This window comes from Erythrolamprus reginae, chromosome 1, assembly GCF_031021105.1.
Source record: "Erythrolamprus reginae isolate rEryReg1 chromosome 1, rEryReg1.hap1, whole genome shotgun sequence".
In the NCBI taxonomy this organism is placed as follows: domain Eukaryota; kingdom Metazoa; phylum Chordata; class Lepidosauria; order Squamata; family Dipsadidae; genus Erythrolamprus; species Erythrolamprus reginae.
Genome location: NC_091950.1, coordinates 161186381 through 161207496, shown reverse-complemented (window position 1 = coordinate 161207496; position 21116 = coordinate 161186381). Strand labels below are relative to the sequence as shown.

The 21116-nt window shown below is 39.7% G+C and overlaps 1 pseudogene; it reads right to left on the bottom strand.

The window, feature by feature from the left end:
* LOC139155454 (protein mono-ADP-ribosyltransferase PARP14-like) overlaps positions 1 to 16801 on the bottom strand; it is a 49959-nt pseudogene extending 33158 nt beyond the window's left edge.
* Between the last annotated feature and the right edge of the window lie 4315 nt (positions 16802 to 21116).

Sequence of the window (21116 nt, the reverse complement as noted above, 5' to 3'; positions counted from 1 at the left end):
TACATGGGGCTACCTTTGAAGAGTGTTTGGAGATGGCAAATTGTGCAAAATGCAGCTGCGCAAGCTATTGTGGGGCTCTCAAGATCTGCCCACATCTCAACATCACTCCAGCTGCACTGGCTGGCAATTGGTTTCCGGGCACAATTCAAAGTTCTGGTTATGAACTATAAAGCCCTACATGGCTATGCACCCCAGTGGCCGGTTAGGTCCCAGAGAGTCAGCTTTCTCCAGGTCCTGTCGGCCAGACAATGTTATCTGATGGGGCTTAGGGCAAGAGCCATCTCTGTGGCTGCTCCGGCCCTCGGGAATGAATTCCCTCTAGAGATACATACCACCCTCTCCCTCCTGGTGTTTTGTAAAGTTCTGAAGACCTACCACTGCTGGCGGGCATGGGGGCTGTGAGAGATGAGATTGTCTCCATCCGATGTTGTGAATGATTGAATTGGATGAATGGGAATGACTGTATATGGGGTTTTTTAGGATTTTTATTAATAATTCTTTTAAAAATTTGAAATTTTTAAGCAACAAAATGAACAAAAATTAAAAGAAATGGAAGTAAGAATGGAGAAAGAGGGAAATCGATGAAATTAGCAGGGAATTAATCCAAGCAAATAGGGAAGTGATAGTCATGTAGAAAAGCAAAGGAATATTGGTAAAAAAATCAAGTATGGCTGGAAGAGTTAATTGGACAGAAAATAGAATTCACACCAGAACTATTTTTATTGGGAATTTTAAATGAGAATTGAAGCCAAGAGGTAACCTACTTAATGCATGTTAAGAATATAATAGCAAGAATGGTTTTCACCCAAAATTTGGAAAATTAGAGATCCTCCTAGCCTAGATGGAGTGATTAAGAAAATTCTGAGTTGCACTGAAGTTGATAGATTGACTTTGAAATTGAAAAACAAAGGCGACACAGAATATTACGAGATATGAAACAAATTTTATCAATGGTTGGAATGGAAAACAGAGACTCAAAACAAGAAATAACTAGAATTTATAGAATGGAGAATTAAAGTTATGTACCGTATTTTTTGGAGTATAAGATGTATCTTTTTACCCCCGCAAAAGAGGGTGAAAACTTGGGTGCATATTATACACCGAATGTAGCCCCTCCAGCCACACCCACCCTCTGGCTTCTGCCTCCCAGCAATTTACTACCTTGTAGCAAACAGCGCAGAGCCTGATTAGCACAAGCAACTGCTTATTAGCCTCCCAACCACCAGCTGATTGAGCTGCAGGCAGGCCCATATGCTAAAATGAAAGTGAAACTAAAACTGCAAGGAGGCAAAGTGCTGGGAGAGAGAGGCAGAGGCAGAATTTTATTTTCACGTGCTAATCTGTTGCTGAAATTGGATGCAAGGAGGTAAGTAAATAACTATAAATGTCTATAGAATGTTCAAATTATTAGACTAATTTTATAATGACTGCTTTATTATTGTTCTAGTAAACTTAACAAAATGATGAAGCTTTTTAAAATAAATGCTTGATCTGAAGAGGCCCAGTGCTATTGTATCTTCTTTTAAATAGCAGAGAATACTTCCAGAAAGCCACATTAATTTTAAAGACCTGAAAAAGTATAACCTAAAATGTAACAGTGTCCCATTTTAGTATTAAGATAAGGCAGCTGAGTTAAAGCCTGACTTAGTCATGTTTGGAGTAGATCTATTTAAATAATTTGGAGGAGTTAATGTGACTACATTAAGAAAACTTTCTAGCATTAATATACTGCCATAATGTACATTTCTCTAATACTTTGCTATTTCTATGGGTCAGGCACACATACAAGCAGTGTACATCATCTGTGACGTTTGCTGGGAGGTAGATTTCAGAAGCAGATTTTTGCCCATTTTCCTCCCCCAAAACAAAGGCGTAGCTTATATTCCAGTGCATCTTATATTGCGAAAAAATACGGGATGTTAATAGAATGAAATATGTCTACTTAAGAACTTAATTCGTTCCGTGACCAGGTACTTAAGTAGAAAAGTTCTTAAGTAGAAGCAATTTTCCCATAGGAATCAATGTAAAAGCAAATAATGTGTGCAAACCCATTAGGAAAGAAATAAAAGCTTGGAATTTGGGTGGAAGGACGAGGAGGAGGAGGAAGAGGAGGAGGAGAATAAAAAAAAATTCAAAACTTTAAGGCTTAAAAAAAAAGAGGCACTTTGAGGCAGGGAGGAGGAGCACGCACCTCCCATATACCCGCCGCAAGGCTGCCTCCCATACATTGCACCAGAGAGAGAAACCCAGGGGAATGGCAGGAAACTGGCCAGGCCTTCATGCCACTCTCAGATTTCTTGGGAAATTTTTCTGGGCTCGGGTTCTTAAGTAGAAAATGGTTCTTAAGCAGAGGCAAAAAATCTTGAACACCTGGTTTTTATCTAGAATGGTTCTTAAGTAGAGATGTTCTTAAGTAGAGATACCACTGTATATGTAAATACTGAATAGGGAAAATGGCAAAGATAATTGCCAGGACGGTTAAACTGTGTCCAATGTTTTAATGCCTATTTAATAAACACTTTAAAAAGAGGAATGTAATAAAATAAATTGAATAAATTTAAAACAAGAAAATTTAAATTTCTCTTCTAATTTAAATGCTTACCGTAGCATCTTCAATGCTTTTTTCTTCTACAATAATTTTCAGACCTTCATCAGAAGTCACTACAAGATCTTCTTCACTCTCCAAAAATTGACTGACTGATGGAGAAGGGAGCGGTGTGGGCTGGGCTGGTCCACTTTTAAACACTTTGTGTAAAGCATCAGAAAAAGCCTGAACTGTTTGGGGGGTCATATCTACCAGGCAAATTTGTTTCAGGCTGCCATTCTCAGAAGATTCTTCTAAGGTTTCCTTAATGGCTGTTACAATGGAATGAGTGCACTCTTTTACTGGGAATCCAAAAATGCCAGAGCTTATGGCGGGGATAGCTATGGAGCGATGACTGGATTTTTCTGCAAGTTTTAAGCTTTCTCTTACAGCTTTCTTTAATAGTTGTATACAGTTTTCTTTGTTGGAACTGGTCCACCTTGGCCCAACAGCATGAATCACTTGTTTACACGGCAGGTTCCAAGCTCCTGTGATTACTGCGCAGCCAGGTTTTAAATCTCTATGTTTCTTTATGAAATCATCACATTCATCTTGTAACTGTGGGCCCGCTGCTTTTAGCAAAGCATTGGCAAGGCCACCAATGTGCTTCAGTGTTTAATTTGAGGCATTGACCACAACATCAGCTTTATAAGTGGTCAGATCTCCCATACAGACCTCTATCACTACACCATTTTTAAAGTTTACCTTGGTTTGAAGGTGTCCTACATTTTGCTCATCATCTCTTTGCAATCTGATTAAACAGCCAAATTCCATTTTTACTAGGTTAACATAGTGATGTTTTTGGTTTTTGAAAAAGTCTTTCACTCCAGGTTTATCGAATACTACATTCACAGAGTACAGTGAAGACAGCATTTGTTCCACCATCACCGCTGCCTCTGTCACTACTACTTTGGGTCCACTCAAGACAATGTTCTGTTTTGGCAGGAGCCCAAAATCAATTTGCAGGCCTTTCTTGTTCAAATCACCAAAAAAATCCTGTTTTTCTTCCTTTATAAATTGCACCATGGCCATTGACTTAGCAGGAATTACAGTGTGCATGTGGGTATTTCTTTCAACAAAATTGGAAAGTTGCTGGTAGACATCTGCTACAACTTTTGTATAACCAGCCACAATAATTTCAGCATCTCCATCCGAATCAACCCAGTCCTCAATTATTACACTTTCTTCAACAGAATTGTTTTGCTTCTTCAGATGCTTAGTTAATTCTTTCCATTGCTTTTTGTGGATGAGTTCCCGGTCCTTCAATATAATGCGTTCATGAGTTAAGCATTTCTTTATTTGTTCTTCTGCTTTTAAGAGACCTTCAGGACAATATCCTACCAATGCTACAGAATCATGTGTAAGTTCATAGGCAGCATTAATTTTATTTGCCCTAAACAGGCTCCCTGACACCTTGTCAGAATCTACACATTGTAGGAATTGAAAAATGGAAGGATGAATGTTGACAATTTTCTCCCCGATCCTGAACATCTTCTCTAGTAAGTCACCTTTCATTTTGTAAACCTCTGTAGCTGTTCCATTCAGTTTCAACTGCTTTGCTGAAGTATCGTAGCACCATTTTTGCCCAGTGCTTTCTTCATAGATATTCTCTTCTAGCAAGATCTGCTGCAAAACTTCATACTTCACTGGGGAAATTGATAATGTTTCTTGTAATGTTTGCCCGGCTATTTCAGCATCCTTCATCAAATGTTCTATGTATTCCCTCAATTCTTTTGCCACACTATCCACAGTGAGTGCAAAACCAGCTAGAGTAACACAATTTTTTGAGTCATCCGGCACAGCCAACACATTTTTTAACAAATTGTTTTCAATGGTCTCCCATGCTTCTGGAATGATTTTGCATTCAGCTGTTCTGAATTTTGACATAATGCATTCAAACTCCTGAGAAACTTTATCTTTCCAAGACCTAACCAATTTTTTAATGGCGGTTCCTTGTTTAGCTAAGATAACTGAGGGAGACAGTACAACTTTTGGTTGCTCACAAGCTGCCTGGGGCCATATTAGTTCACAGAAACAATTGGCCATTTCTTTCTCTACTTCTTCAATTAATTTACACTTTTCTTGTAGAAACTGCCATATATAAGGATCTAAAGGAACACTGATAGATTCTGGCATCTTGATTTGTGGTTTCTCCTTTCCATACAAAACAGTTTCCAATGAACTGTAGAAGGGATAAACCAGGACTGACTGACCATTTAATGAGTGTTGCTTTTTCAATACTGTCAGGACAGCTAAAACCAAAGAAACACAAATAGAACATAGTGAGAATTTGTATCAGAAGTTGAATAGAAGCAGATACAAATCAGATTCCATGCAGTGAACAGTCAAACCATGTACACTATTTACAAAACAAATACAGATTTTTGAATTTTATGTAGCACAGCAGGGACAATCGATTATTGTATCTTTCACAGTATAAGATGCACCTTCTTCGTCCCCAAGAGAGGCTGAAATTTCAGGTGCGTCTTATACCCCTAATGTAGCTTTTACTAAGCTATTTTTAGCCCTAACAAGAGCTAAAAGTGATCACATTGCTAGTTTGCTAGTGAAGTGATTGTCTCTTTGCTTACTTTTCTCATTGTTTCTTTCTAAAGAGAGAGAGAAGTGAAGTGTTTTGGAAAATGTTTTTAATCCCCAGCCCGGGGGATAAAAAAGCACCTGGGCTCAAAATCAGCAAACTAATGTGCTGAAACTGGTCAGACTAAAGATTAGCCAGATGAATACCTGGTAGGCAGATTATTTTTTCCCTATTTTCCTTCCCCAAAACTAAGGGGCATCATGTATTCTGAAAAATATGGTAACGATTCCTCACCAACATTTTTTAACAATCAAATCTTATTCATTTCCTCATTGTTGATATATCATATTTCTCATAATAAACTAATTTCTCTGCCATTCGTGCAAAGCTTGCATTATCTCTCTCTCTCTCTCTCTCTCTCTCTCTCCCTCCCTCCCTCCCTCCAAAACCATAAAAAACAATCATTCCATGCACTCCACATTCTCTCGCACATTCATTGGGCAGGGGGCAAAGATCTAATGGTCCCAGACCTAGTGTCATAAATGAGTCTTCAGACTCCTACGGAAGGCAAGGAGGGACTTGTCCACTTTATCAGGTGTCACCAGGTCAAACTCGCTGAAAAGAGGTGGAGTAAGACGAGCCCGTCCCCTCAACTGACTCATTGTCAGCCGACATTGCATTCCAATTGAAGTCAAGATCAGTACGGATCTGAGTGATTTTCTCTGCACTAGCCTGCAAGGGTTCCTCAACTCCCCCCTGGTTAAGGAGGGAATGAGTCACGCTAAACAGGGCGGCTGGGTGGGATTCTGCAGACGCAATCAGGCCGACATTGTATGCATGTCTTGTCGACCTGAGCTTTTACAAGTGTTCGGTCAGATCTGGTTTTCCTCCAACGCTTCTCTAGACCTTTCTTCTGGAGTTTCATTCCCCAGAGTGCCTCAGTAAACCAAGGAGATCTCCAGGGTCTGTTGCCACAGAGAGGTCACAAAGGCGCAATTCGGTCTAGAGTGTCCATCGCAGCCATATTCCATGCTGCAGCAAGAGACTCTGCCAAACTGTGTACAAGCAAATTGCGCAAAACCCCAAGCGCCCTTTGAAAACATTCTGGATCCATCAGGCATCTGGGGCAGAACTTCCTAATCGGTTCCGCCTCCCTGCGGGGAAGGATTGGAGCCTTAAAATCAAGGCGCAATAGAAAATGATCTGACCATGACAAAGGCAATTATTCAGTCCATTTTCTCATCAAACACAACTACTTAATATATCTTTGATAGATTAATTGTTGCAAGTACTCTTTGTATTTCATTCACATTATACATGTTTTATTTATTATCTGATCAAAATAGAACCATTTATAATTACTAATGAAATGTACTATGGTTGCCTACTCTGGGCAATTTACAAAATCCAAATACACAATTTAAAAAAGTTAAAAACATGAAACAAAACTTGACAGTCCAGACTTAACCATCACAGTAAAACATGATGGGGCTCCACAAAGATACTAACCTAGATTTGGGAATATTTATGCTTATTTCTATCTTTTATCACTTTACCTTCACCACATATTACTCTTATATCGTTCAGCAAACAACTTTCAATTCCATCTCTGCAATCAATGTTCCATAAATGAACCCATATTTCTTTACACTGCAAACCACATTCATGGAGTAAAGCAGAATCCTACAAAATGCACATCGCCTGTCTCACAAACTCCAATTTTTCTCTTGTGATTTAATAATCAGTTTTGGGCTGCAGCTATTGTGTCTTCTCTGCCAATTGGGCCATTCAAAATTTTATTGTTATGCGTACACCAAGGCCAATGATGTTATGTGCCCAAACTTCCCACATCATTTTTTTTATTTCTAGCCAAGCAGTAGCAAGCTCTTTTTGTGTAAAAATAGAACCATTACCTTGAGAGTCATCAAATGTAATGAGAGCTGAATCTTCTGTGGGTAACAGCTGAATATCAGACACATGTCCTCCTCCATGTTTTGGACTTTCAAAGTAGAGTGTTAGGTAGTCGATGGATGTTGCAGCTGGGATGTTCTCCACTTTGATTTCATGAGTCAGTTCGAGAGGTCTGGCTGTAAGTCTATACTGCTGGAATCTGTAGTTCGTGGAACATTGCTTGAGAAAATTTGCAGCTGCTAAAAACAGAAATCAGAAGCTCTTAAATATGTGCTTACCATTTCTGTGCACATATGTGAATATCGAATTTAAACATTCGAGTACAAGGTAATCCACAATTTACGAACACAATTGAGCACAAAATTTCTGTTGCTAAATGAGATGATTGTGAAGTGAATTTTCCCCAGGTTACAACCTTTCTTGCCACAGTGGTTAATAGAATTACGACAGTTGTTGGCAACTTATTTATTTTATTTATTTATTTTGTCAAGTACGTATTGGTAGTACAGTGAACCCTCGAGTTTCGCGTGTTCAAGTATCGCGAAAGGGCTATTTCGCGAGTTTTCAACCAGGAAGTAAACTCCACCATCTGCGCATGCGTGCCCTTCCACGCATGCATAGATGGTGGAGTTTCCCCGCCGGGCAGAGGCTTCCCTGGGTCTTCCCCCTCTTGCCCCCGTAAGACCCCAGCGGCGGCGCGAGCAACGGCGTGGGCAGGCGGGCGGCACGCGCTTGGGGACATCCCAGCTCCGCTCCCCAGCTGGGGAAAGCGCGCGCGTTTGGGGACTCCCTAGATCCGCTCCCCAGCTGGGGAGCGGATATAGGGAGTCCCCAAACGCGCGCGCTTTCCCCAGCAACGCGCGCGCGGTGGGGACTCCCTAGATCCGCTCCCCAGCTGGGGAGCGGATATAGGGAGTCCCCAAACGCGCGCGCTTTCCCCAGCAACGCGCGCGCTTTCCCCAGCAACGCGTGCGCGGTGGGGACTCCCTAGATCCGCTCCCCAGCTGGGGAGCGGATCTAGGGAGTCCCCACCGCGCACGCGTTGCTGGGGAAAGCGCGCGCGTTGCTGGGGAAAGCGCGCGCGTTTGGGGACTCCCTAGATCCGCTCCCCAGCTGGGGAGCGGATCTAGGGAGTCCCCAAACGCGCGCGCTTTCCCCAGCAACGCGTGCGCGGTGGGGACTCCCTAGATCCGCTCCCCAGCTGGGGAGCGGATCTAGGGAGTCCCCACCGCGCACGCGTTGCTGGGGAAAGCGCGCGCGTTGCTGGGGAAAGCGCGCGCGTTTGGGGACTCCCTAGATCCGCTCCCCAGCTGGGGAGCGGATCTAGGGAGTCCCCAAACGCGCGCGCACCCCAGGCGCGAGCAACGGGGTGGGCGGGCGAAGGGCGGGCGGCAGTGGAAGCAAAAACACCATCTGCGCACGCGCAGATGGTGTTTTTACTTCCGCACCGCTACTTCGCTAAAAATCGATCATCGCGTGGGGTCCTGGAACGGAACCCTCGCGATGATCGAGGGTTCACTGTATACAAAGATATAACAATGTTTATATACATGATACTAGTAAGAGAGAAAGATGAGGACAGGGGACGGTAGGCACGCTGGTGCACTTATGCATACCCCTTACTGACCTCTTAGGAATCGGGAAAGGTCAACAGTGGATAGTCTAAGGGTAAGGTTTGGGGGTTAGGTGATAATACTACAGAGTCAGATAGTGAGTTCCAGGCATTAACTACTTGGTTACTAAAGTCCTATTTCCTGCAGTTGAGTTTGGAGCGGTTTACTTTAGGTTTGCATCTGTTGTGTGCTCATGTGTTGTTGAGGTTGAAGCTGAAGTAGTCATTAACAGGAAGGACATTGTAGCAGATGATTTTATGGGCTATGCTTAGGTCGTATTTAAGGCGGCATAGTTCTAAGCTTTCTAAATCTAGGATTATAAATCTAGTTGTGTAGGCTATTCTGTTGCTAGTAGAGGAGTGGAGGGCACTTCTAGTAAAGTATCTCTGAACATTTTCTAAAGTATTTATGTCCGAATTGCGGTGTGGGTTCCAGACAGATGAGCTGTATTCAGGGATTGGTCTCAAACCAACAACCTAGCCTTCACCAGGAATTTCACAGCACATTAAAAGTAGCCTGAATTCTTAGATCAGGAGTATTTGTATGGAACTGAATGCTCTTTTGAGAAAAAGGCTGGAGAAATTGAATAAATTAGCAGATGACATAGGTAGTCCTCAACTTATAACCATATATAAGTCTCCCCATAATGGTTATAAGTCATAACCGACTCAATTGTATAATCCATTTTTAATGGCCATTAAGAGAATCATCATGATTTGTCAAGTGATTGCTGCACTTTTTAAGCAAATGCTGCAGTTATTACGTAAACCCATTGTTCACTATGAAGCATTTTTTGAGAAAATTGAAAAGTGGTTTTCAGCAAAAATGTCATAGATTGCGGTCATGTCCCCACGGGATACTGCAATTCATTCATTCAATTCAACTTCTGTGCCGCCCAATCCCGAAAGACTCAGAGCGGCTTATAATAACAATATAAATACAAAAACAATAAAATGCAGGCCAGTTGCCCAAAATACAGTCATGTGACTACAGGGGGCCCCTTGGCTGTCAAACTTTTGACCACCAAGTCATAGAACTGGAAAAAAGTAGTGATGAACAGTATCTCCCTAATTATGGATGCCTTTTTAAAAAGAGAGAAAGAGCATCCACCATCAATTCTCCTCCTTTAGAATTAGAATGTTGAATTGGATGTTTATTCAAATTGTTGGGGTTCAAGGAGATGTAATCTTTTCTTTGTCTTTTTTAAGGCACAAATTATGGCTTTCATTTATGTTAAATGAATATATTAATAAAATAAAAAATAGAGGAAAGGAAAATTAGTTTAAGTACACTAAATTTGGTCAAGCTAAAAAAAATTAACTGTTGCATGTGATCATAATTCAAACTACAATATCGATTTTTAAGAGATTGGGATGGGGATTCTTCAGCAAGCTTTTATACTTTACTTGGTTCCATAAGCAGGAAGCACAGTTGTTAAACAGCAGATAAAGAAAGTACCAAACTAATCATGGCCATATTCTTATAGCAATAAGCATTTATAGCAAGTTTTAGTTAAGACATTTTCCTATCGAACTTCCCCACACTCAGGAGACATGTCCTTTATTTCAGCCATTTCAATATAGGAATCAGAATGCTGATTTATGGAGTTCAAACTCCTGTGACCCCCCCAGGTGACTATAGGTGACAGGGACTGCAGTTCATTATATCAGAAACATACTTGAGTAGGAAAGCATATTGTATACCATAGAATTCTCCAAATATTAAATATCTGAGCAATAAGCTTAGAGATCTTACCGGTGCTTTGCTGAAAGGTTACTACTGCAGCCTTCTTCTCGTTTATGCGTTCAATATGGAAGGTGCTATCTCCCGAAAGAGCATTGATGTTATCTACTAGGAGCGTTAATGTGTCCAAGTGGATATTTTCTTCAACATTTTCAAGAAGTACTTGTGAAAAATTTTGAGGATAGTGAAGAATATTCTTCTCAGCTTGTGGAGGAACTTCCTCAGCTACCCAACTTGTTGGGGTAACATTTTTTGTTTGGCAGTCTTCTTGTATTTCTAATTTCAAAAAGGACAAAATAAAAAGAAGATCAAGCTGTGCAAGATTGATTTATATTTTTAAGTTACTTAAAATATAGCAGGGAGTCAGTTTAGTATAGTGGCAAAGTGGCTGGCCCAGAAGCCAATAAAGACTGTGAGTCCTAACTCTCTCTTAGGCTTGAAAGCTGACTTTGGGCCCTCTTTCCCAGCCCCCCCCCCCCCACTAGGATTGCTGTTCTGAAAGGGAAAATGGGGACAGCAGAATTAGGTATATTTATTTATGGCAATTAAATACAGAGAAATACAATTATAAAAATACAATATAAACCCCCCAATAATAAACATTCATACTTCATGTATTCATAGCTACTAGCCAGAGCAGAGTGTAACGCTCAACCGCCCCAAGCCTGCCAGCAGACCATGTTTTTAAGGATTTCAAAGGGTGGGGGCCATACGAATCTCCAGGGGAAGTTGTTGCCATAGGACTGGAGCCACCACAGAGAAGGCCCTTCCCCATGGCACTGCCAGGAGACATTGCTTGACTGACAAGACCTGGAGAAGGCTGAATCTGTGGGCTCTTATCGGCCACTGGGATGTATGGGGCAGAAGACGGTCCTGCAGGTAGTCTGGTCTTAAGCCATGTAGGGCTTTATAGGTAATAACCAACACCTTGAATTGAATTTGTGGGCCAATTGGAAGCCCACGGAGTACTAGAGTTAAATGGGTTTATCTAGGTACACCCATAACAGCTCGCGTGGCTGCATTCTGGATAAGTTGAAGTCACTGAACGGTCTTCAAGGATAGCCCCATGTAGAGCGCATTACAGTAATCAAGCCTTGAGGTGATGAAGGCATGAGAGATTATGAGAAGAAACTTCCTATTCAAATAGGGCTGCAACTGGCACATCAGGCAAACCTGTGCAAAAGTCCTCCTAGCCACAGCCAAGAGATGATGTTCTAGCCTCAGCTGTGGATCTAGGAGGACTCCAAGTTGTGGACCCGCTCTGAGGGGGTCAAAATCCCCCCCCCAAAGTAATGGATGGACAGAAGGACTGATCCTGATTTTGCACTCCTGAATTGTATCTAAACAGGCAGCATTAAAAACCCACAGTACTTTAAAATTTATTCACGTTACTGAAGTTACATTTATTTATTTTTATTTTTAAATGCCAGAGTACTCTTTTTCAAGCATTCAAGCTTATTTATCATTCTCTTGGTCTAAGATTAATCAGATACAGTATTGATGTAGGAGATATTAACTCAATTCTACTCATTCTTACTGGCAACTAAAAAACTACATCTGCACATAATCCACAAAAAGTCATCAAAATAAATGCTGAATTTGTTGACTTTCCTTTCAAGCTACCCAAGCCAGTGGCTACAACATAGTCATTTTGAAGTAGAAAAATTCTATAGGTTGACTGTGTATTGTCTGCAAAAGGACCTTTATTTTCTCATACATCTTTCACTATTATCGGGAAATTATATATAGATAGTTCTCGACTTACATCAATTTGTTTAGCGACCATTCAAATTTACAATGACACTGAAAAAAGCAACGTTGATATTTCCTACCCATTTATGACCATTGCTGCATCTCCATTGTCACGCAATGAAAATTTAGATGCTTGGCAACTGGCTTGTGTTTTTGGCAGTCGCAGCATCTCAGGATCATGTGATCACCTTTTGCGACCTTCTGACAAGCAAAGTCAATGAGAAATCCAGATCTACCGAAAAACTCTGTTACAAACTTGACAACTGCAGTGAGTCACTGAACAACAGTGGCAAGAAAGTTTGCAAAATGGGGCAAAACTCATTTAACAAATGTCTCACTTAGCAACAGAAACATTGGTCTCAATTGTGGTTGTAAATCAAGGACTATCTATATGCTAATACAGTGATGCCTCTACTTAAGAACTTACAGTAGTCCCTCGCTATACTGTGCGTCACCTACTGCAGCTTCACTTCATCGCGGGTTTCTGAGGAAGTCAATCGGCAGATTTAAACAGCCCGCCGAACTCGATCGGCAGGTTTAAAAAAAAAAATAATCTAAAATTGTAAATACTGTATTTAAATACTGTATCTAAAATAAATACTGTGTGGGAAGGGTTTATAAACACTTAAAACAATGAAAACTTACCAAACAATAACAATATAAATACTTAAATAAGTACTATCAGTCGATAAATTCCCCATTCACCTATCGCGGCCAGGTCTGGAACGTAACACCAGCGATAGGTGAGGGACTACTGTAATTATTTCCGTGACCAGGTTCTTAAGTAAAAACATTCTTAAGTAGAAGAAATGTTTCCCATAGGAATCAATGTAAAAGCAAATAATGCGTGCAAACCCATTAGGAAAGAAATAAAAGCTCGGAATTTGGGTGGGAGGAGGAGGAAGAAGAGGAGGACGGTCACTGCCGAAGGAAGGTGGTGAGGTAAGGGGAATTTTAAATAATCTAAAAGTTTAAGGCTTAAAAAAAAAGAGGGACTCTGAGGCAGCGAGGAGGAGCACACGCCTCCAATACACCAGGCACGAGGCTGCCTCCCATACACTGGCTGTTGCTGCTGCCTCTTCCTTCCCATGCTGAAGGGCTCCCCTCTCCTCTCGCTCGCTCACTTTGGAGTCGGCATGTTTCTTTCACTGTGGTGACTCCTCGGCTGCCCAGAGCGAAGGGAGCATTTCTTTTCTCTGGGCGCTGGCAGAGGTTTATTCCCTCTCCAAGCGCCCAGAGAAAGGAAAATGCTTTGTTCGCTCTGGACTGCCAAATCCTCCTTAAACGCCACCAAAAGGCTCCTCTGGCAGCCCAGATGGCCGGGATTAAAGGGGGAATGGCAGGAAACTGGCCGGGCCTTCGTGCTACTCTCAAATTTCCTGGGAAATTTTTCCCAGCTCAGGTTTTTAAGTAGAAAATGGTTCTTAAGTAGAGGCAAAAAAATCTTGAACACCCGGTTCTTATCTAGAAAAGTTCTTAAGTAGAGGCGTTCTTAAGTAGTTGTACCACTGTATTCTGAATGGACCATTTCTCTCTGTAGTCATTTTATGTATACGGCACACTAGTAATCTTTCACCCTGCCCCACTTTTCTTGATTTCTTCTTTAGGCCAACAAGCTCCAGACAATGAAACTTGGAAGAATTTGATCCTCTGATTTGCTATTTTCTATACTTTTCAAAGTCTAGATCATTGTAAAATATCTGCCCTGGTGGATCATCTGCTTCTTGGCCTGTTAAAAACCAAGAACTTGTTATCATCAGCAACTGCTTCCCTTTTTCAAAAATCCCCTTGGTGCCAAAGTAAAATTTTCTCTATGTTTAAAAGTTGGATTTACCCATCTCTCTTGCTTGACTTTCTTCTCTCGGAGCCTAAAAATAAAAATAAAAAGTGGAGGAGAACATTAGCATGTCAATAGACTGCCTGGAACTTCGGTTGATCTCTCTTTCAAGGTATGAAAGGTATGAGAATTAATGTTACCTTAATTAATGAAAAACAGCAGGTTCTACATTTAGGCAAGAAAAACAAAACGCAGGTACAGTATATGCGGTACATTGCTCAAACAGTAGTAACTGTGAGAAGGATCTTGGAGTCCTCGTGGACAACCATTTAAATATGAGCCAGCAGTGTGCAGCAGCTGCCAAAAAAGCCAACACAGTTCTAGGCTGCATTAATAGAGGAATAGAATCAAGATCATGTAACGTGTTAATACCACTTTATAAGGCCTTGGTAAGGCCACACTTAGAATACTGCATTCAGTTTTGGTCGCCACAGTGCAAAAAGGATGTTGAGACTCTAGAAAAAGTGCAGAGAAGAGCGACAAAGATGATTAAAGGACTGGAGGCTAAAACATATGAAGAATGGTTGCAGGAACTGGACATGGCTAGTTTAATGAAGAGAAGGACCGGGGAGACATGATTATCATGTTCCAATATCTCAGGGGTTGCCACAAAGAAGGAGTCACCCTATTCTCCAAAACACCTAAGCAACTTAGAACTAAGGAGAAATTTCCTGACAGTTAGAACAATTAATCAGTGGAACAGCTTGCCTCCAGAAGTTGTGAGTGCTCCAACATTGAAAGTTTTTAAGAAGATTGATTGATTGATTGATTGATTGATTGATTGATTGATTGGATTGATTGGATTTGTTTGCCGCCGCTCTCCAGGCCATCTGTTTGAAATAGTGTAGGTTTCCTGCCTTGGTAGGGGGTTGGACTAGAAGACCTCCAAGGTCCCTTCCAACTCTATTGTTATTATTATTGTTACCTTTTTAGAAATTATTTCCTTCTTGGGTGCATTATTTATTTATTTGTTTGTTTGATTGATTGATTTTTATGCCACCTTAGACTCAGGGCGGCTTTCAACATGTTAGCAGTAGCACTTTTTAACAGAGCCAGCATATTGCCCCCACAATCCGGGTCCTCACTTTACCCACCTTGGAAGGATGGGTCTCTTTATCTTTATCTTTAGCTGGGTCTCTGGTTTCATACAGGGAGACTTCCAGCTTTACTGTTCCTTTTCCTGTCAAGTCAAGTTCATGGATCTTCTGGGAGAGAACTCTTTGCCTCACTGTGTCACAAAAATAAATACATTGCAGGAATCATTAGAACATTTCTACTTCCAAAAACAAACAGGCAGCAATGCAACCCCAGTGGGTGGGGTTTTTTTAACGTCTTTTGGATTCCTATGGAGTCATGTAGGAGTCATGACTGGCTCTACAAGGCAAAAGTGAAAATGCAAATCCTAGGTGTTTTTCTGAGCTAATTTTGTCAACCTTTTGTCTGTTGCTTATCTGAGTTTCTGTCTTGACCCAGTCTTTCTGAATGGATTACCAAATCTGCATTTCTAACAGCTGGCAGCCTCAGTTTCTGCTTGGGTCAGGGAGACTGGGTTGGTTTCTACCTTCCTTAACAATGCCAGTAAAAGAAAAAGAAGAAACAGACTACAGTACTACAAAAGCTTGGAAAAACAGTATAAATGGTTGCATAAGAAGCAGAAAATAAAATAATATAAGTAGTATAGAGGAGGTAGCAACGAGAAAATATAGATATGTAGAACAATTTGTAGACAAAAGTGTGTGATAAGTAGAGAAGGGTGACAAAGAAACTGAAAACTGACCATTGCATGAATGTGAAGAGAACTAGTCTTATTATTATTTAATCTGAATAACTTTACCATCAATCACAAATTTCCTCCCACTTATGACTGTATGACTGTAACTTGTTGCTTGTATCCTTAAGATTTTTATTAATATTGATCATTTCTTCATTGCTTCTTTGACCCCTATGACAATCGTTAAGTGTTTTACCTCATGATTCTTGACAAATGTCTTTTTTTTTTATGTACACTGAGAGTATATGCACCAATGACAAATTCCTTGTGTCCAATCACACTTACCCAATAAAGAATTCCATTCCATTCCATTCTATTCTATTCTATAACTTTAACATGCTAAAAGATACAGCATAACTGCATAAGATATGCAATGAAATATGTCAAATGTATGGTAGTCATGAGAGGAATGGGATATTTCTCTCTTTTTAAAGTGTTCAGGTTTTTTTTTCTTTTGGGGTTGCTTGTTTAGTTTTTTGTTATAGTTGCTTAGCATGTGTATTATGTCTTTCTTTTTTTTCTTTTTCTCTCTCTTTCTACTTCTATGCCGCCCAATCCCAAACATTAAATATTTTTTTTCCACATTTCTCCTTTAGAGGAAATATTATTTTTCCTGCCTTTTTTTTTTAATATTTCCAAAAATATTTCATTTTCTAGGAGGGTGGGTGCTGACTTACTACAGTGGTCAGAAGAACAGTATTTAACTCAGCAAACCCGGCACCGTGATCCGGAAAACTAGCACCCCAGCTTCCTCTCCTCCCCGCTCACGGCGCCTTTAAAACCAGCAGAGCAGAAATGGAGGGGGAGAGGTGAAAATTCCCAAGGAATGGCATCGCGAATTGAGGGGGGGTATCCGCTTACCTTCCTCCTGGGCAAAGCAGATCAAGATCTGCCCGCCTTGCTTCTGGATCTCGCATTCTCCCCCTCCCGACTTTTTCCGGCTTTGGAAGTAGCGGAGAATTTTGTTTCTCACACTTTTGGGGGGATCGGGGTTCCCCCAGGCTCCCTGCAGCAGCACAGGAAAAGAGGGCGCCCCCGCTCCCTCCGCCATCCTGCGGGATTATGGCAAAACCCTTCCAGCAGTCCGCCTCGACCGTGTAGCATTTTCGCTTTCATTTTCGCACGACAGACGCGATTCCCCGAATTTCTTTATTGGACACTTCGCGACCAACAGAGGCGGCAACTGGGGATTTGGCTTCCCTGCGGGGTGAACATACCACCCCCGAGTCGCTGGATAATCCTATTTTTTTCCAGTCAGATCGAGCGCGCTCCCTTTTCCCCCCTTCCGAAACAGGTTTGGCAAGCCTGAGATCATTCCCCTGCCTTTGACATTGGGGAGGTTTGGGGAAAAAAGCTTTTTTAAAAATCGCATAGGCGCATCGATTAAAAGAAAACCCCTACCATTACTACTAATTTTTCTCATCGTTCCTATCACCCATCTCCTCCCACTTATGACTATAACTCGTTGTTGCTTATTTATTTATTTATTTTATTTGTCATACAAATATAGTATTGTATTGTAGTATGTTTAACATAATATAAGTACAGTATAAAGTAGAGATAGAAAAGATAAAAAAGACATTAGGACAGGTACGGTAGGCACACGGTAGGCTTGTATCCTTAAGATTTTTATTAACATTGTTTCCTGATTGCTTATTTGACCCCTATGACAATCATTAAATGTTGTACCTTATGATTCTTGACAAATGTTTTATTTTATGTACAGAGAGTATATGCACCAAAGACAAATTCCTTGTGTGTCCTGGCCAATAAAATTCTATTCTATTCTATTTCACTTCTGTGTGGCTTGCTTCCAATCATATTCCAATCCTATTTTATTTATTTGTTTTGTTTTGTCAAATTCGTATTGGTGGTATACAAAGATATAATAATATTTATATACATGATACTAGAGAAACTAGTAAACTAATACTAGTAAAAGAGAAACATTAGGACAGAGGACAGAAGGCACTCTGGTGCACTTATGCACACCCCTTCCTACCCCTTCCTATCTCTTCCCTTTCTTTTCCTCCTGGTAAATGCCTCGCTCAATAACTGCTCTATTGAATTATTCTGAGTTTTGTTCTCCACTCAATCCTGAAAAGAAGCAGCAGGAAAAATTGTTCTATTTAGCATTAACGCGGGCCCGGATGATCTTTCCAAACAGCAGTTTACCAGGGTCAACTGGTGGATTCCCGAGATTATAGTACAGTATTATCCCCTCTCAAAGGCATGCAAGCAAGCATCAATCAAGCTTCTTCCTATGATCAGGTCTTTCGGGGAGTTTCCATGTAAAGGAAAGTTACTGAAGTGCTTGAAAGTTTAGAATGTAAAAGTTTAGAACATGGCAATCCTGCCTGATCTTTCTAAGCAGGAGAGCCTGCTTATTCACATCAAGCATTTCATTGGGTGGAGAAGGCTTCAATCTCTGTTGGACTGATGCAAAGTTGTCTTCTGGTTTTCCATGTACAGGTAAAACTCAAAAAATTAGAATATCATGCAAACATTCATTTATTTCCGTAATGCAACATAAAAGGTGAAACTGTGATATGTCATAATTGTGATGATTATGTGGTAAAGCTCATGAAAACCTCAAATCCCCCATCTCAGAAAATTAGAATATTACATGTGATCAATATGGTGATGGTTCAAAAAGGCTTTGCTGCTGTCTTCTTCTGTTACTTCCCCAAACCGACTCCATTTTCCAGTCCATATCTCTGGCATTTCATGCTCATCTCCCATCCAAGTCCTGGTTTTGGTTTTGAAAATCAGTCAAAGTCACTGAAGTTTGGAACAGCAAATTACAGACAATGATTCTGCATGGATCTGACTATATTTAAGGAAAAAGATGGGGCTACAGCAGTTTGGGATATGATGACACTCCAGGCTTTTTTTTTTTGCTTTTTCTAAGTCACTGCTGCCCTCAAGGTCAACCAAATTAAAATTAGTTGACAGCATGATTAGCCCAAGGTGGCACTTCATAAGTACTCCAAGTAAATCTGATTGTGAATCAATATAATTTTCCCCATCTGCAGAAGTGACTTGTGTACTGTAAAGATTTCAACAAATGGAAATGGGATTTCTTTTTAAGCTCATCTGATTTTTGTCAGACCACTGATGCAATGCTAGGTTTAAAAAAAGGGGTTAAGAGACTCCTTATGGATTGGTGGACATTAGGGGAAAGTACATCATCTTTGTTTCAAGGGCTATTGAACCAGCACTGTCTGAAGACACTTGGCCAGCGTGAAGTCATGGAGCGGTTATCTTCTTACCAAAGTGGTACCTATTTACCTACATGTGCATGTTTTTGTTTTTTTTAAACAAATCTTTTTATTAATTTTCTTTAAAATGACAAACAAACTTACAAACATTTAACATACATTGTAGGGATGTAACATCCCTGCTCTTCTCAAAAGTATAATTGCAGATACAGAAAAAGGAATACACAATTGAATATCTAATTCAATGCTACTAATACAAAAAATATCTAGTAAAAAAAAAAATTAACTGTCATATAAAAGTTTCTAATTAATTTCAAGTCAAAAAATCTTTAGAAAAAACAAATTTCTATTCTATCTATGTAAACTAAATCTAAGATAAATCTTAATAAGAAAAGATCATCTAAAATATCTATACTTGTTACTACTCTTCTTTCTTTATTTTTTTATTCTTATCTATCCATTCATAAACATTGTTCCATGTTGCGTAAAATTTGGTTTCTTCCTGTTCATTCAAGCGTCTTGTCATCATGTCCATTTCCGCGCAGTCTAATATTTTTGCAATAACTCCCTCTTCTTTGGGGATATCTTCCCCTTTCCAATTTTGCGCGTATATAATCCTTGCCGCTGTAAAAATATGTATAATCAAGTACAAAATTTCTTTTTTATAATTTTGGTTAGTAATTCCTAGCAAACAAAACTCCGGGGTGAAATCTATTTTCTGCTTTGTAATTTCTTTTGTCATTTTTTCTATCATTTTCCAATACATTTTAGCTTTATTACATGTCCACCATTGATGATAATAGGATCCTATTTCTTTCTTACATTTCCAGCACAAAGGTGATGTCTTTGGGAACATTTTTGCTAATCTACTTGGTGGGAGATGCCATCTATAAAACATTTTTATTTGGTTCTCTTTCAAAGAAACTGATTTAGTCATTCTCCAATTGCACATCCAAACTTTCTCCCATGTATCTAAATCAATTTCTTTACCTATGTTTCTACACCAATGTATCATACTATCTTTTAATGTTAATTCAATATTCTTGTGGGTAATCAAATATTTATATATTTTTCCAATTACTCTGTTGTGGTTTTTAGTGATTAACTCACTTAACAGGTTTTTACTTTTGTTAAATATATAGAGTGTACTATCTTTCTGGTATCTGGATCTAATCTGTGCGTAATGCCACCAATCAATTTGTATCCCTTCATCTTGTAGTTTAATTCTAGATTTTAATTTCATTTGATTGTCTAACAAATCTTTATATCTTATATTTCTTGAGTCATTAATAGAATTTGGATGTATTATTGCGTCCAGGGGGGTAACCCAATCTGGAATTGTTAAAAAGTGGTTTTTCTTTATGTCTTTCCAGACATCAAATAAATATTTTCTCAGCGTGTGTCTTTTAAAGTAAGAATGGTTTTTATCTTTATCGTACCACACAAAAGCATGCCAACCAAGCATGAGGTCATGTCCTTCTAATATTGATGTTCTCATGTCCTCTAAAGTTATCCAGTTTTTAATCCATGTTAAGGCGGCTGCCTGATAATATAGTTTCCAATTTGGGAGCGCAAAACCCCCCCTCTCTTTTATGTCTTCTAACATATTTATCTTAATTCTTGCCTTTTTCCCTTGCCATAGAAATTTTTTAACCACATTTGTTAAGTTTTTAAAAAAGTTAGCCCCTGGATTGATTGGGATCACTTGAAATAAAAATAATACCTTAGGTAAGATATTCATCTTAATCGTAGCAATTCTTCCCAAAAATGATATTTTTAGATTGTTCCATATTTCTAGATCCTTTTTAATTTCATTAATTAATTTTATATAATTATCATTTTTTAATGTTATTGTTTTGGCTGTTAGCCATATTCCCAAATATTTTACTTTTTTAACTATTTGCATTCCAGTAATACATTCTAAATTGCTTTCTTGTATTTTACTCATGTTTTTAGTTATAATTTTTGTTTTATTTTTATTTATTTTCAAACCTGCCACCTTGCCATATTGTTCTATTGTTTGGATTAATCTTGGTGCTGTGACTAACGGATCTTCCATTATAAAAGTCAAATCATCTGCAAAGGCCTGGACTTTGTATATCTCTTTTCTAACTGTTAAACCTTTTATCTTTGGATCTGATCTTA